The sequence below is a fragment of the Mustelus asterias genome, chromosome 11 (assembly GCF_964213995.1).
Source record: "Mustelus asterias chromosome 11, sMusAst1.hap1.1, whole genome shotgun sequence".
In the NCBI taxonomy this organism is placed as follows: domain Eukaryota; kingdom Metazoa; phylum Chordata; class Chondrichthyes; order Carcharhiniformes; family Triakidae; genus Mustelus; species Mustelus asterias.
The window spans coordinates 27,716,675-27,730,472 of NC_135811.1; the positions used below are offsets into that span (position 1 = coordinate 27,716,675).

Here is a 13,798-nt window from a genome sequence, read left to right on the forward strand (position 1 = left end):
TAGTTTAGAGTTATTTTTTAATTCTGGGAAGATTCAAGTTTAACCATAGAAATCGAAATAAATGGAACTAAAGCAGTTTGGAGTTGATTGTACTTTAAGGTTGGGTCCATGTACAGCTAGAAAAGTAAGATCCTGAAACAACAAGTGGACTTACTTAGCTGGATTGCTAGAAATGTGATGTCAAAGCTATTTGCAAAGAAGTGCAGTCCAGAGAGATGTTCTGTTTGGCAGTTAGAGCTAACTTAGCCTTTCAGGGCTCAATGTTTTTAAACTATGTTGTCATGGAGATGGGTGGAGCTTAAGAAGGTTCTTTGGTTTCAAATTATCTATGTTTTTGTTGGGAGGGTTGGTTGTAGTTGGAACTTGTGTTTGCGCCTCACACAGAAGCCCTGGGAGTTGTTAGCAGGTTCCAGGCAGTTAGGACTCTGACGTCCAAGAGAGCTGAGAAAATGGTGGAAGGTCACTGGTTCGTACTACACAGTTAGGGCTCCAAAAAGCCCAGGGAGCCATTTATAGTTTGGTAGTGTCGGGAGACTAGAGTTTGGAGAAACCGAGGAGCAGTGCTAGCTTAGCGGTTTGCGGAAGAGTTGGAATTGCACCAGTAATTAGAGTGAAACTTTGCGAATCCTGTGGAATGCAGTCTCGGGAGAAGAGATTGAACCATCAGGAGGTGATCATTTGTTGAGGCAGTTCGAGTGAGAGCAGCTTTTAAGGGAATTCAGAAACTAGGGGACATATTTTCCTGTTCTGCCCACCATGGGAATTAGAGCAGGCGAGGGGAAGACCATGGAAAGGTCTGTTGACCTCGGGCAGGATTTTCTGGTTTTGGGGGGAGAGCGGCTGGAAAATCCCACCCTAGATCTTTGAAAGTGATGAGTTGAAATTCCTCATGAGCGAAATAGAGTCAATGAGTTTTTGTGACTCTGAGCACTGACATGTGGCTAGGTTGCTGAGGAATCCATGGGATCGGCACCTGCCATTAAATGTGCATTATGGTGTGTTTGACCACAGTTTGCCTGTTAGTTAATATTTGCATCATGATCATTCTAAATATGATTTTGTTGTATAATAAAGTTAATTTTGGTTGTTAACCGTAGAATCTGGCTGCTTTATTCTGCTAATGAATTACTGGTACTTTAAACTTTGACTACTTTAAACAAAAAGTTACTGGTCCTGAACCAGATCAAGAAATTATTGCATATATGTATGTGTATATATGAATACAGCTTTTATACATTATTCTGATAAGGTAAAGAAGTGTATACTCGAGTTTTCCATTAAGGCCACTTGAGCCTAAATCATCCAGTCTCTACATGGTCGTACGGCAGAAGATATGGTATGGGAGTGCTCAGAAGTCCCTATGCAAGGACTTTCTGGCCCAGAGTTCTGAATTGAATGTACCAGTTCTGAGAGTCTGTTTTCATAGGGCGGGATTGTCGAAGGAAGCCAAGCCACACCTCCTTTGGAACAGAACTAGCTGCCATATTTTCGTAAATCTTCATTCAATCACACAGTGAAAAACTTCAGGACATTTAAATAGCTTTTCACTGTGTTAGTGAATGGGTGTCAGAGAGGTAAGTGCGTAGGATGGCAGCTGGCATGGGTGGGGTAGCAGGGATGAGGGCCAGGAGTGAAGTCAGAGGATCAGCCGCATAATTATGGCAATTTCCCTGCTCCCCAGGACCCTCTGGAAGAAGTCTCCAATTAGAGGTGAAGTCAGAACGTTCAGAGGGTTCCTAATCACTTACCTGGATAGCTATCCAGGAAATATTAGAGCAAGAGAAAAGCATTTCCATCTCTTGGGTAATTATGCAGCTGATCCTCTGACTTCACTCCTGGCCCTCATCCCTGCTACCCCACCCATGCCAGCTGCCATCCTACGCACTTACCTCTCTGACACCCATTCACTAACACAGTGAAAAGCTATTTAAATGTCCTGAAGTTTTTCACTGTGTGATTGAATGAAGATTTACGAAAATATGGCAGCTAGTTCTGTTCCAAAGGAGGTGTGGCTTGGCTTCCTTCGACAATCCCGCCCTATGAAAACAGACTCTCAGAACTGGTACATTCAATTCAGAACTCTGGGCCAGAAAGTGTTTCTTTTATTAAAAAAAAGCAGAGTGATTGCCACTCCTCGCAAGATTTCCCCCATATGATCTAATTGCTCAAAATAGGAACTTCCTATGGACAATTTTGAGACCAATTGATAGGAGATTTTTGTATAGATCGGCAACTGCTTGCAAATCCCTGAATTTTCCTCGAAGTCAGAAGAACTCAGTGGATGGAGTCATTTTTTTTCTTCCCTTAAATGATCCTTTTTTAAAAATGTGTGACTGAAATTTGCAGGTGTGATATGAAGTGTCTTCGTGCTTAATCTTCTGGGTTGCACGTGGTAAAGCAGAGATTATGCCAATTTATAACAACATTGAACAGACAGAGTATGAAATGCATTATACTGCTACACTGGAGCAGCGTTTGATATAGCCTCTGCTTTTAAGGATATGGAATCTAAATGCTACATTTCCTGAGGTGAATTATGGTTGTGCGCATATAGAACCTTTACAGTACAGAAGGAGGCCATTCAGCCCATCGAGTCTGCACCGTCAACAATCTCACCCAGGCCCTATCCCATGTAACCCCACTTATTTACCCTGCTAAGCCCCCTGACACTAAGGGGCAATTTAGCATGGCCAATCAACCTAACCTGCACATCTTTGGACTGTGGGAGGACCTGGAGGAAACCCAGGGGGAGAACGTGCGAACTCCACACAGACAGTCACCCGAGGCCGGAATTGAACCCGGGTCCCTGGAGCTGTGAGACAGCAGTGTTAACCACTGTGCCACCGAGCCGCTCTTTTAAACATTTGACTCCAAATTGGAAGAAATCAGCATGATCTCTTGTTTTGTAAATTTAAAAAAACTTTCTGTTTAAGTTTGAGCTTCAGCAGCAAGGGTAGCAGGTATTATAACATGTAAAGTCAAGCTTTGGAAACCTACTGGGACTATTGAGATAAAAGCAGAAAATGCTGGATAAACTTAGATCTGACAGCGCCTGTGGAGGGAGAAACAGAGTTAATGTTTTGAGTCCCTATGACTTCTTCAGAACTGAATAGGGAAAGAAATGTAATGAATTATATCATTGGAGAGGGTGGTGGAGGAGGTGGGCAGAATAGAAAGTCACGGATAGGTTAGAGAAAAGGAGAGATTGACGATATTGTCATGAATATAAAACAAAGGGGATGTTAACGGTGGCATTAAGGACAAAGGAAGTGCTAATAATGGCATAAACATGGGAGAACAAAGGTCAGTGCTCAGAGAAAATGGAGAAACAAGTGACAGATGGCCTCGTGGCGGGATTATGGGGGACAAACCAAACAAAAAGGGGGCCAAGATGGAGGGGAAAGTTCACAGCCTAAAATTGTTAAACTCAAACGTTGAGTCCAGAAGGCTGTAAACGTGCCTTATCCTTTGTAGACAGAAGTAGCATGTCCATACATTATGCCTTTTCAACTAAACAAAATCTTGGGGACAGCCATTTCCTGGTTCGTTCCCCAGGGCAATGCCTTGATCAATCAGAATTGACTGTCCTCGTTTGAATTTGGAACAAGCTGTTCTCTGCTGCATTCTCCATTGCAATGTTTCTACCAATTGGAGCGCACTTGCATACCAATCGGCACTCTTCTCATGTAGTATAAATTGTTTTCTCTTTACTATTAATTTATCTTGTGTAGATGTCCTGATGATGGCAAGATGACAAGCTTCGATAGTCTGCCCCTCTTTTTCAGCAGTATTCAAGTTCTGTTTACCAGACAACTATTATTATATATTTCTAAATGAAAGATGCTGTACACATGCAAGTCACAGTGGTTGTTGCAGCAGTCATTGAGATACAGTTGTCATAATAAATGTGAGTAACATCAGTAATTGTTTTCATGGATTTTGAATCAATAGATTAAGTTGTTGACTATCTTTGAGGATTTAATAAGCAATGGTTGACCAGTGGATGTATCACGTACTTGGATTTAAAAATAAATATTTAGTTGGGAGATATGGGTGGGATTTTATGGCCTCGCTCCAAAATGTCAATGGACATTTCCGTTGTTTGCTCCTCACCCGCTCCGATTCCGTGGTGGGCAGGGCGGTAAAATTCCGGTTTATAAGTTTAGTGAAGGTAAACTTGTGTGACCACAACCATGTGGGGATAGGGGCTGCTGCCAATGAAAGGCTGCAGGCTGAAGTTCATCGTGAAAATGTGAGGGTAGATCCATATTCTTAAGTTTTTTGTCTACAGCAGTGATGACTGTTCAAAAAAGAAGTGCTTAATTGACTTTGAAGCCCTTTTGGATGTCCTGATGAAGTGAAAAATGTTGTGTAAATTTGAAAGTCCTCCCTTTTTTTTGTTTAATGAGTTTAGGGATCAAGGTAAATTTATGTTTAACTCTCAGGAAATTAAATTCTTGTATCTTCGGCTTCCTTATCTTCATGGCTCACAAGGAGTATTGATTCCTTTTTGAAGGAATTAATTGATGCATCAGTTGCATTCGTTAAATCTATTGCACGTGTCCCACTACTCTGGATTGGAAAGAAGTTTCTTCTCACTTTAATCATCTAACCTTGAAGCTTGCTATTTCATAAACCTGTATCCTTTAGTTCTGTGTTCAATGACAAAAGATTAGATTTTAAGCCTTAACTGAGAGGGTTGGAAGGAGAATCATAAATCACCAACAGTATGTGACAGAGCTATTGTCATTTAGAATCTTTTAATTAAAGGGATAATTTCAGACTTAATCACAGCCCATCTCCTGAACAATGGACAAACAACAAAGGATTCATCTTAATATACTGTCATTTCAAATACTCAAGCAGGACAATTACTTATGCTTTAACTGGAGCATTTTTCAATTCTTTCCTATTTATCTCAACGGATAAAACTCAAGCAAATTTTAAGTGACAATTTTACTCAACTGCAATATAGTTTCATAACTATCCTTACATCTCAGATTCAGCGTGTTGCCAGCTCCTGTGCAGCTGTTTTTTATTCTATCTGCTCCCCCTTAAGACTGCACTCTTTTCCACCTGTCTCACCATCTTACTATCATCCCACCCCAGATCTCTCACCGAGACATTCTCTCTACTTTCCTCCCCTAGTCTTTGTACAGAATGATGATCTTCATCTTTATCTCCTATTTGTAATGTTTCCATCTCTAAATTCGTCGAACTTTCTACTCATTTTCCTTTAAGACCTGCCTTATAACCCACGCTTTGAACAAGTCTTTGGCCACCTCTCCTAATACTTCCTTGGATCACATGTCTGTGAAGTGTCCTGGGATGATTTTCTATATTAAAGGCACTGTGTAAATCGATCTAGTTACCTAAATTTTGTTTTTCTGACTGAATCCCTTGAACTTTGCTGAACAAGAAAGTGATCCTGCATTTCATGAATCATTGCTTTCTTTGGGGCTTTGTTTCAAAAATCATTTTCTCAAGATGTGCACTCAGATGGTCCCTGATAAATCGAATTGGAATTTAATAATATACTCTGTTTTCCCCAAAGTGTCAGTTAGTCCTGGTGCAGAAAAAATGTGTTTAAGCTCCTTAAGCCAGAACATGGTATAAATGCATTTGGATGGTTTTAGCTAAAATGTTGAGGTTAATAAATGGTTATTGCTGGTTTGTTCTGAAAATGTCATCTTGCATGAATGTTGAATATTCATCTTCTGTGAGGCACTTGCAGTATTTCTAAGGAATGAGAGTATTACAAGTTATTTGTTGCACCATTTACTCTACAGTGGAGACCATGTTTAAGGGGGGGCAGGCAGGAAAACGGAGTTGAGGCTGCGATCAGATCAGCTATGATCTTATTGATGGAGCAGCTCGAGGGGCTGAATGGCCTATATTGCTCCTGTGCTTTTAAGAACATGTTTATGTAATTTCTAAGTAACTACGTAGCAGTATAAACAACCCTACCCATTTCTAGGGAGAATCAGTTTAAATTGTTAACAAAAGAACCTAACAAGCCTAATTTTTGATAGCCTTGCTTAAAAAAAAATTGTTGCATAACAAGCTTTCGTTTGATTTAACTTTTCAGCAAATAGAAAAAAAACATATTCATTGCAATCATGCAGGAATATTATTTCTTTTTTCACTACTTACATCAGCTTATTTTCAAAAAAACTCAGTTGTGAAATTTGAACCCACCTTTCCATCAGATTTTTAAAACCACATTTCATTCAGTCCAGTTTAATATTGTAATTCCATGTAAATAATAAGCATTGCTGTTTATGCTGAGGGTGTCGCAATGCTGCAGTAGCACTTTAAGTAATTACATAGTCATATGTATACACATGGATGATCTTTTTCATTTGAAAATCAGTTATTATGTTAGATTTTCAAATCTAAAAGAACCAATTTCCTATAAATGTGATAGAATGATGGGAACTGTTTTGGGGTGCATGTGACAAGTTCAGTGAAAATCTGTTAATCAAATTGTGGATATGATTTGATTCCATTTCCAGATTGATTTGAATTAATGATTGCAGCACTTCAAGTAAAATACTACCAAGATTACTCCAATGTGGTTGCAACTCCCAATTCCACACTGTTAACTGGAAAATGATTAAATATCCACAAATGGCTTTATTGGTAAATAGTAAATATTGAGTACAACAAATCAAGAAGTTTAGAATGCAGGGGTATTTTTTTTGCTGTTTTTTCTCTAGCACAGATTGTCTTCAGAAAGCCCTTTCCCTAACCTCCTACATCATCTTCTCCTGATTCCCCAAAGCCTGTCCACCATCTACAAAGCACATCGGGAGTGTGATGGAATGCTCTCCACTTGCTTGGATGAGTGTAGCTTCAGAAAACCTCAAGGAACTCGACACCATCCAAGTCGAAGGAACTCACTTGATCGGCACCCCATTGCCCATCTTAAATATTAATTTACTTCATAACTAATGCACAGTGCAGCAGTGTGTACTGCCTACAAAATGAACTGCAGCAACTTACCAAGATTCCTTTAACAGTACCGTCCAAACTCTCAACATCTACCGCCTATAGAAACAAGGAAAGCAGGCACATGGAAACACCACTACCTAACTGACAATCACATTTTAATTTGATGTTTTTAAGTTTCCTTTATACTTTGATTTCTGTTCGGGCTGTTCCCCCTCCTTTTGGGGAGCTGCCCCTTTTTACTTTGTCCTGACTTAATCTGAGTTTGTTTATTTGGTTTGACCTAAAAAGAGGGCAAGTTCTGCTCCAAGTCAGACGCCATCCTGGTTTGGAATTATATTGCCATTCCTTCACTTTGTCCGGATCAAAATCCTGGAATGTTATTTCTAGCAGCACAGTGGATGTACCTACACAACATGGACTGCAGCAGTTCAATAAGATGCCTCATTACCACCTTCGCAAGGGCAGTTAAAGATGGGCAGAAAATGCTGGCCTTGCGAGCAATGCTCCCTTCCCATGAACGAAAAATCTCATGGATACTTTGTCACAAAAAATTGAGACCATCCTTTTGGCCACCACTGCTGCTTCCCTCCTTTCCTAAAATTCCCAAGAAACATTCCCAAAAAATCCCCACAGTTCAAACCCTCTACTCATGTCTTTCTCTAGATTCTATTTCCATTACTGCAATACTTAAGAGTTGATTTTGTCGTGAGGCCCACCTCCAGTTCCCTCAATCCTGTTCCAAGCAAATGGTTAGCTACTCACTTTCTTTACTGGTCCCTATGGTGGATGATATTGTTAACTGTTTCCTCAGGTATTATCCCCCTCCCTACAATATCATTATTCCTCTCTTCAAAAACATACTCTTAGAACCATAGAACTGTGGAAAATTACAGCTCAGAAACAGGCCTTTTGGCCCTTCTTGTCTGTGCCGAACCATTTTTTGCCTAGTCCCACTGACCTGCACTTGGACCATATCCCTCCACACCCCTCTCATCCATGAACCCGTCCAAGTTTTTCTTAAATGTTAAAAGTGCATTTACCACTTTATCCGGCAGCTCATTCCACACTCCCACCACTCTCTGCGTGAAGAAGCCCCCCCTAATATTCCCTTTAAACTTTTCTCCTTTCACCCTTAACCCATGCCCTCTGGTTTTTTTCTCCCCGAGCCTCAGCGGAAAAAGCCTGCTTGCATTCACTCTATCTATACCCATCAACATTTTATACACCTATCAAATCTCCCCTCATTCTTCTACGCTCCAGGGAATAAAGTCCCAACCTATTCAATCTCTCTCTGTAACTCAGCTTCTCAAGTCCCGGCAACATCCTTGTGAACCTTCTCTGCACTCTTTCAACCTTATTTACATCCTTCCTGTAACTAGGTGACCAAAACTGTACACAATACTCCAAATTCGGCCTCACCAATGCCTTATATAACCTTACCATAACACTCCAACTTTTATACTCGATACTCCGATTTATAAAGGCCAATGTACCAAAGGCACTTTTTACGACCCTATCCACCTGTGATGTCACTTAGGGAATTCTGTACCTGTATTCCCAGATCCCTCTGTTCAACTGCACTCTTCAGAGTCCTATCATTTACCCTGTATGTTCTACTTTGGTTTGTCCTTCCAAAGTGCAATATCTCACACTTGTCTGCGTTAAATTCCATTTGCCATTTTTCAGCCCATTTTTCAGTTGGTCCAAATCCCTCTGCAAGCTTTGAAAACCTTCCTCACTGTCCACTACACCTCCAATCTTTGTATCATCAGCAAATTTGCTGATCCAATTGACCACATTATCATCCAGATCATCGATATAGATGACAAACAACAATGGACCCAACACCGATCCCTGCGGCACACCACTAGTCACAGGCCTCCACTCAGAGAAGCAATCCTCCACAACCACTCTCTGGCTTCTTCCATTGAGCCAGTGTCTAATCCAATTTACTACCTCCCCATGTATACCCAGCGACTGAACCTTCCTAACTAACCTCCCATGAGGGGCCTTGCTGAAATCCAGGTAGACAACATCCACCACCTTCTCTTCATCCACTTTTCTGGTAACCTCCTCGAAAAACTCTAATAGATTGGTCAAACATGACCTACCACGCACAAAGCCATGTTGACTCTCCCTAAAAGTCCCTGTCTATCCAAATATTTGTAGATCCTATCCCTTATCACACCTTCCAATAACTTGCCCACCACCGACGTCAAACTTACTGGCCTATAATTTCCCGGATTTCTTTTGGAACCTTTTTTAAACAATGGAACAACATGAGCTACCCTCCAATCATCCGGCACCTCCCCCATGAATACTGACATTTTAAATATGTCTGCCAGGGCCCCTGCAAGTTCAACACTAGCTTCCCTCAAGGTCCGTGGGAATACCCTGTCCGGTCCTGGGGATTTATCCACTCTGATTTGCCTCAAGACAGCAAGCACCTCCTCCCCTTTAATCTGTAAAGGTTCCATGACCTCCCTACCTATTTCTGTAGACTCCATGCCCGTTTCCTCAGTAAATACGGATGCAAAAAAAACATTTAGTATCTCCCCCATCTCTTTTGGTTCCATACACAGTCTACCACTCTGGTCTTCAAGAGGACCAATTTTATCCCTCACTATCCTTTTGCTCCTAACATACCTATAGAAGCTCTTTGGATTTTCCTTCACTCTGTCTGCCAAAGCAACCTCCTGTCTTTTAGCCCTCCTGATTTCCCTCTTAAGTCGCTGCTTGCACTTTTTATACTCCTCGAGCATCTGATCTGTTCCTTGCTGCCTGTACATTTCATACAACTCTCTCTCCCTCTTAATCAGTGTTACAATCTCCCTCGAGAACCAAGGTTCCTTATTCCTTTTTTATTTTAACAAGTTTATTGGTTTGTTTTTTAAAAAATTATATATTGTGGTATTCAGAAATCTTTGCATAGTTGGGCCAGTTTCTATTGAATATTGATGTACTGCTCTGAAATTGTTAATGATTTCATTAACTGCAGAGCTATTGACAGCTGGTTTTAGAACTATATATATATATAAAAAAAGATTTTATAATTTGGGATGCATTAATGTATTCCAGTCAGAAAGGCAGCTAATTAGTTTGAATTCAATTCATTATAATTGACTGGCCGTGTGCTTCTATAGGGGCTTAATTGATGCCTGATTTTCCCTGGGGAAATTCTCTCTTGTATTGATGAAAATAATTCCTGCTTGCAATGTTTTGCAGACAAAATCTCATTTTTCACAATTTGTGATGTTAACACAATAAACACAACATTTAGAAAATTGCATTGGTTGCTGTCCTGAATACTCTTAAGTCTGTATGGTGAGCAGATCGTGATGTGGAGATGCCGGCGTTGGACTGGGGTAAGCACAGTAAGAAGTCTCACAACACCAGGTTAAAGTCCAACAGGTTTATTTGGTAGCAAATACCATAAGCTTTCGGAGCTTGCTGCTCCTTCGTCAGATGGAGTGGTCTCTGTTCTCCAACAGTGCACAGACACAGAAATCAAGTTACTGAATACTAATTAGAATGCAAATCTCTACAGCCAGCCAGGTCTTAAAAGGTACAGATAATGTGGTTGGAGGGAACATTAAACACAGGTTAAAGAGATGTGTATTGTCTCCAGACAGAACAGCTGGTGAGATTATGCAAGACCAGGGGCAAGCTGTGGGGGTTACTGATAATGTGACATAAATCCAACATCCTGGTTTAGGCCGTCCTCATGTGTGCGGAACTTGGCTATCAGTTTCTGCTCAGCGACTCTGCGCTGTCGTGTGTCGTGAAGGCTGCCTTGGAGAACGCTTACCTGAAGATCCAAGGCTGAATGCCCGTGACTGCTGAAGTGCTCCCCCACAGGAAGAGAACAGTCTTGCCTGGTGATTGTCGAGCGGTGTTCATTCATCCGTTGTCGTAGCGTCTGCATGGTTTCCCCAATGTACCATGCCTCGGGACATCCTTTCCTGCAGCGTATCAGGTAGACAACGTTGGCCGAGCTGCAAGAGTATGTACCGTGTACCTGGTAGATGGTGTTCTCACGTGAGATGATGGCATCCGTGTCGATGATCCGGCACGTCTTGCAGAGGTTGCTGTGGCAGGGTTGTGTGGTGTCATGGTCACTGTTCTCCTGAAGGCTGGGTAGTTTGCTGCGGATAATGGTCTGTTTGAGGTTGCGTGGTTGGTTTGAAGGCAAGAAGTGGGGGGTGTGGGGATGGCCTTGGCGAGATGTTCGTCTTCATCAATGACATGTTGAAGGCTCCGGAGGAGATGCCGTAGCTTCTCCGCTCCCGGGAAGTACTGGACGACGAAGGGTACTCTGTCCACCGTGTCCCGTGTTTGTCTTCTGAGGAGGTCGGTGCGGTTTTTCACTGTGGCGCGTCGGAACTGTTGATCGATGAGTCGAGCGCCATATCCTGTTCTTATGAGGGCATCTTTCAGCGTCTGGAGGTGTCTGTTGCGATCCTCCTCATCCGAGCAGATCCTGTGTATTCGGAGGGCTTGTCCGTAGGGGATGGCTTCTTTAACGTGTTTAGGGTGGAAGCTGGAGAAGTGGAGCATCATGAGGTTATCCGTGGGCTTGCGGTATAGTGAGGTGCTGAGGCGACCGTCCTTAATGGAGATGCGTGTGTCCAAGAATGCAACCGATTCCGGAGAGTAGTCCATGATGAGTCTGATGGTGGGATGGAACTTGTTGATGTCATCATATAGTTGTTTCAGTGATTGCTCACCATGACTCCAAAGGAAGAAAATGTCATCGATGTATCTAGTGTATAGCATCGGTTGAAGGTCCTGTGCGGTGAAGAAGTCTTGTTCGAACCTGTGCATGAAGATGTTATGATGTGGAGATGCCGGTGTTGGACTGGGGTAAACACAGTAAGAAGTTTAACTGGTGTTGTTAAACTTCTTACCATGAAGATGTTGGCATATTGAGGTGCGAATTTTGTCCCCATGGCTGTTCCGTGTGTCTGGATGAAGAACTGGTTGTTGAAGGTGAAGATATTGTGGTCCAGGATGAAGCGGATGAGTTGTAAAATTGCATCTGGAAACTGGCAGTTGACGGCATTGAGTACTGAGGCCGTTGCAGCAATGCCATCATCGTGGGGGATGCTGGTGTAGAGTGCCGAGACATCCATTGTGACGAGGAGTGCTCCTCGTTCAACTGCTCCATGTGTGTTGAGTTTCTGTAGGAAGTCCGTAGTGTCGCGACAAAAGCTGGGGGTTCTTTGTACAATGGGTTTCAAGATGCCCTCGACATAGCCGGAGAGGTTCTCGCACAGGGTTCCATTTCCTGAAATGATGGGACGGCCGGGTGTGTTCGCCTTGTGTATTTTTGGGAGGCAGTAGAGATCTCCAACGCGTGGAGTACGTGGGATGAGAGCACGGAGGGTGCTCTGAAGGTCCGGATCAAAGGTTTTGATCAGAGTGTTGAGTTGACGGGTGTGTTCTTTGGTTGGATCTGTGGGTAACTGTCTGTAGTGTTCCTCGTTGTTCAGTTGTCGGTACACTTCTTTGCAGTAATCCGTTCTGTTCAGTATGACGATGGCCCCTCCTTTGTCTGCTGGTTTGATGACAATGTTGCGGTTGGTCTTGAGAGCGTGGATGGCGTTGCGTTGTGCTTGGGTGATGTTCGGTGCTGTCTTGTGAGTGCGGCTGATGAATTTGGTGTTGACGCACCTCCTGATGGCTTGGGCATACATGTCAAGTCGAGGGCAGCGGCCTTCCGGAGGAGTCCAATTCGACTCTTTCCTCTTCGGTTGCACTGTGGATCTCTCTGTCTGCTGTTCCGGTTCATTAGCTGTCTCATTGTGTCAGCTGGCAGGGTCGAAGGTCCCAGTGCCATATTTAAGCACCTTTCCAGCGCACTCCTATCACTGTCTCCAGCCCACGTGTCTTCACCACACCGTGCCGAATGTCAGCAACCCAGAGGGAAAAGACAAGCATCCTCCAGAAGAAGTCTGTTCCTCGATTCAATCACCGTCCCCCACTGAGCCCATCACCGGAGCATGCCCCACTTGGACCTCTACCCACAGCATCTGGAGTCTTCACGCACCCCCTTACAGCAAACATTATGGTGTCCCTTTGACCTGCTTGTTTGTGAGATTTTCATGGAGTTTTGTGTGGTCCATCCTCTCTCCCCTCTGCCTTCCGTTGTTTGTCTTCTGCATCCATCTCCTTGCCTCCCATGCTATTGCCCCCTCCCCCCACTCACTTGCACAGCCCTCCTTCCACATTGCCTCCCCTGTCTTTGTCAGGCCCCTAACTGACCTCACCTTGCACATCACCCCCAGTCTAACTTCCAACCTTTGTCGTGGTGGCTGCATGAGTCCTGCAGCGCAGGTCTGTTCAGATAGACCCTGGTATGTGGCACTGGGAGAAAGGAGACCCCTGTACTGATCTGAGGCAGTGACATAGAAGGTCCATGGGTCCAGCAGCACGATGCTGTCCATGAAGACCAGCTGGGCATGGAGATGGAGGGCAGGAACAGTTCTGCCCCAGCAGGGTAATGTCCAGTACATCAGGAGCAGCATAGCGCTATGGCAGAAAGTTGTTGCCCTCACCTCAAAGCTTCTTGCAAACTGAGGACTGCCTCGAGCACGCCACTCTTTAGCAATGGGTTTTCGACCTATGTAATTTTATACTGCTGCGACGCAAGATTGGAAGGCCTGACAGGATGCCGGTGGACAGCTGCTTTAATGAGCATTCATGAAATGCAAGTTAATGTAAATGGGGTTCACGACATCAGCCATTGGGAAGACTGACCCGCCATTGGGAGAATTGCAGTGTGATTTTACACTGGACTTAGGACTTTTTGGCTCCTGCTAGATTCTCTGCTCCTGCCCGTCAC

General features: G+C 43.3%; 1 protein-coding gene across 1 annotated transcript in view; it reads left to right on the forward strand.

The window, feature by feature from the left end:
• Positions 1-13,798, forward strand: part of sec23ip (SEC23 interacting protein) — a 127,471-nt gene that overhangs the window by 68,517 nt on the left and 45,156 nt on the right. The gene's annotated exons all lie outside the window — the stretch shown is intronic.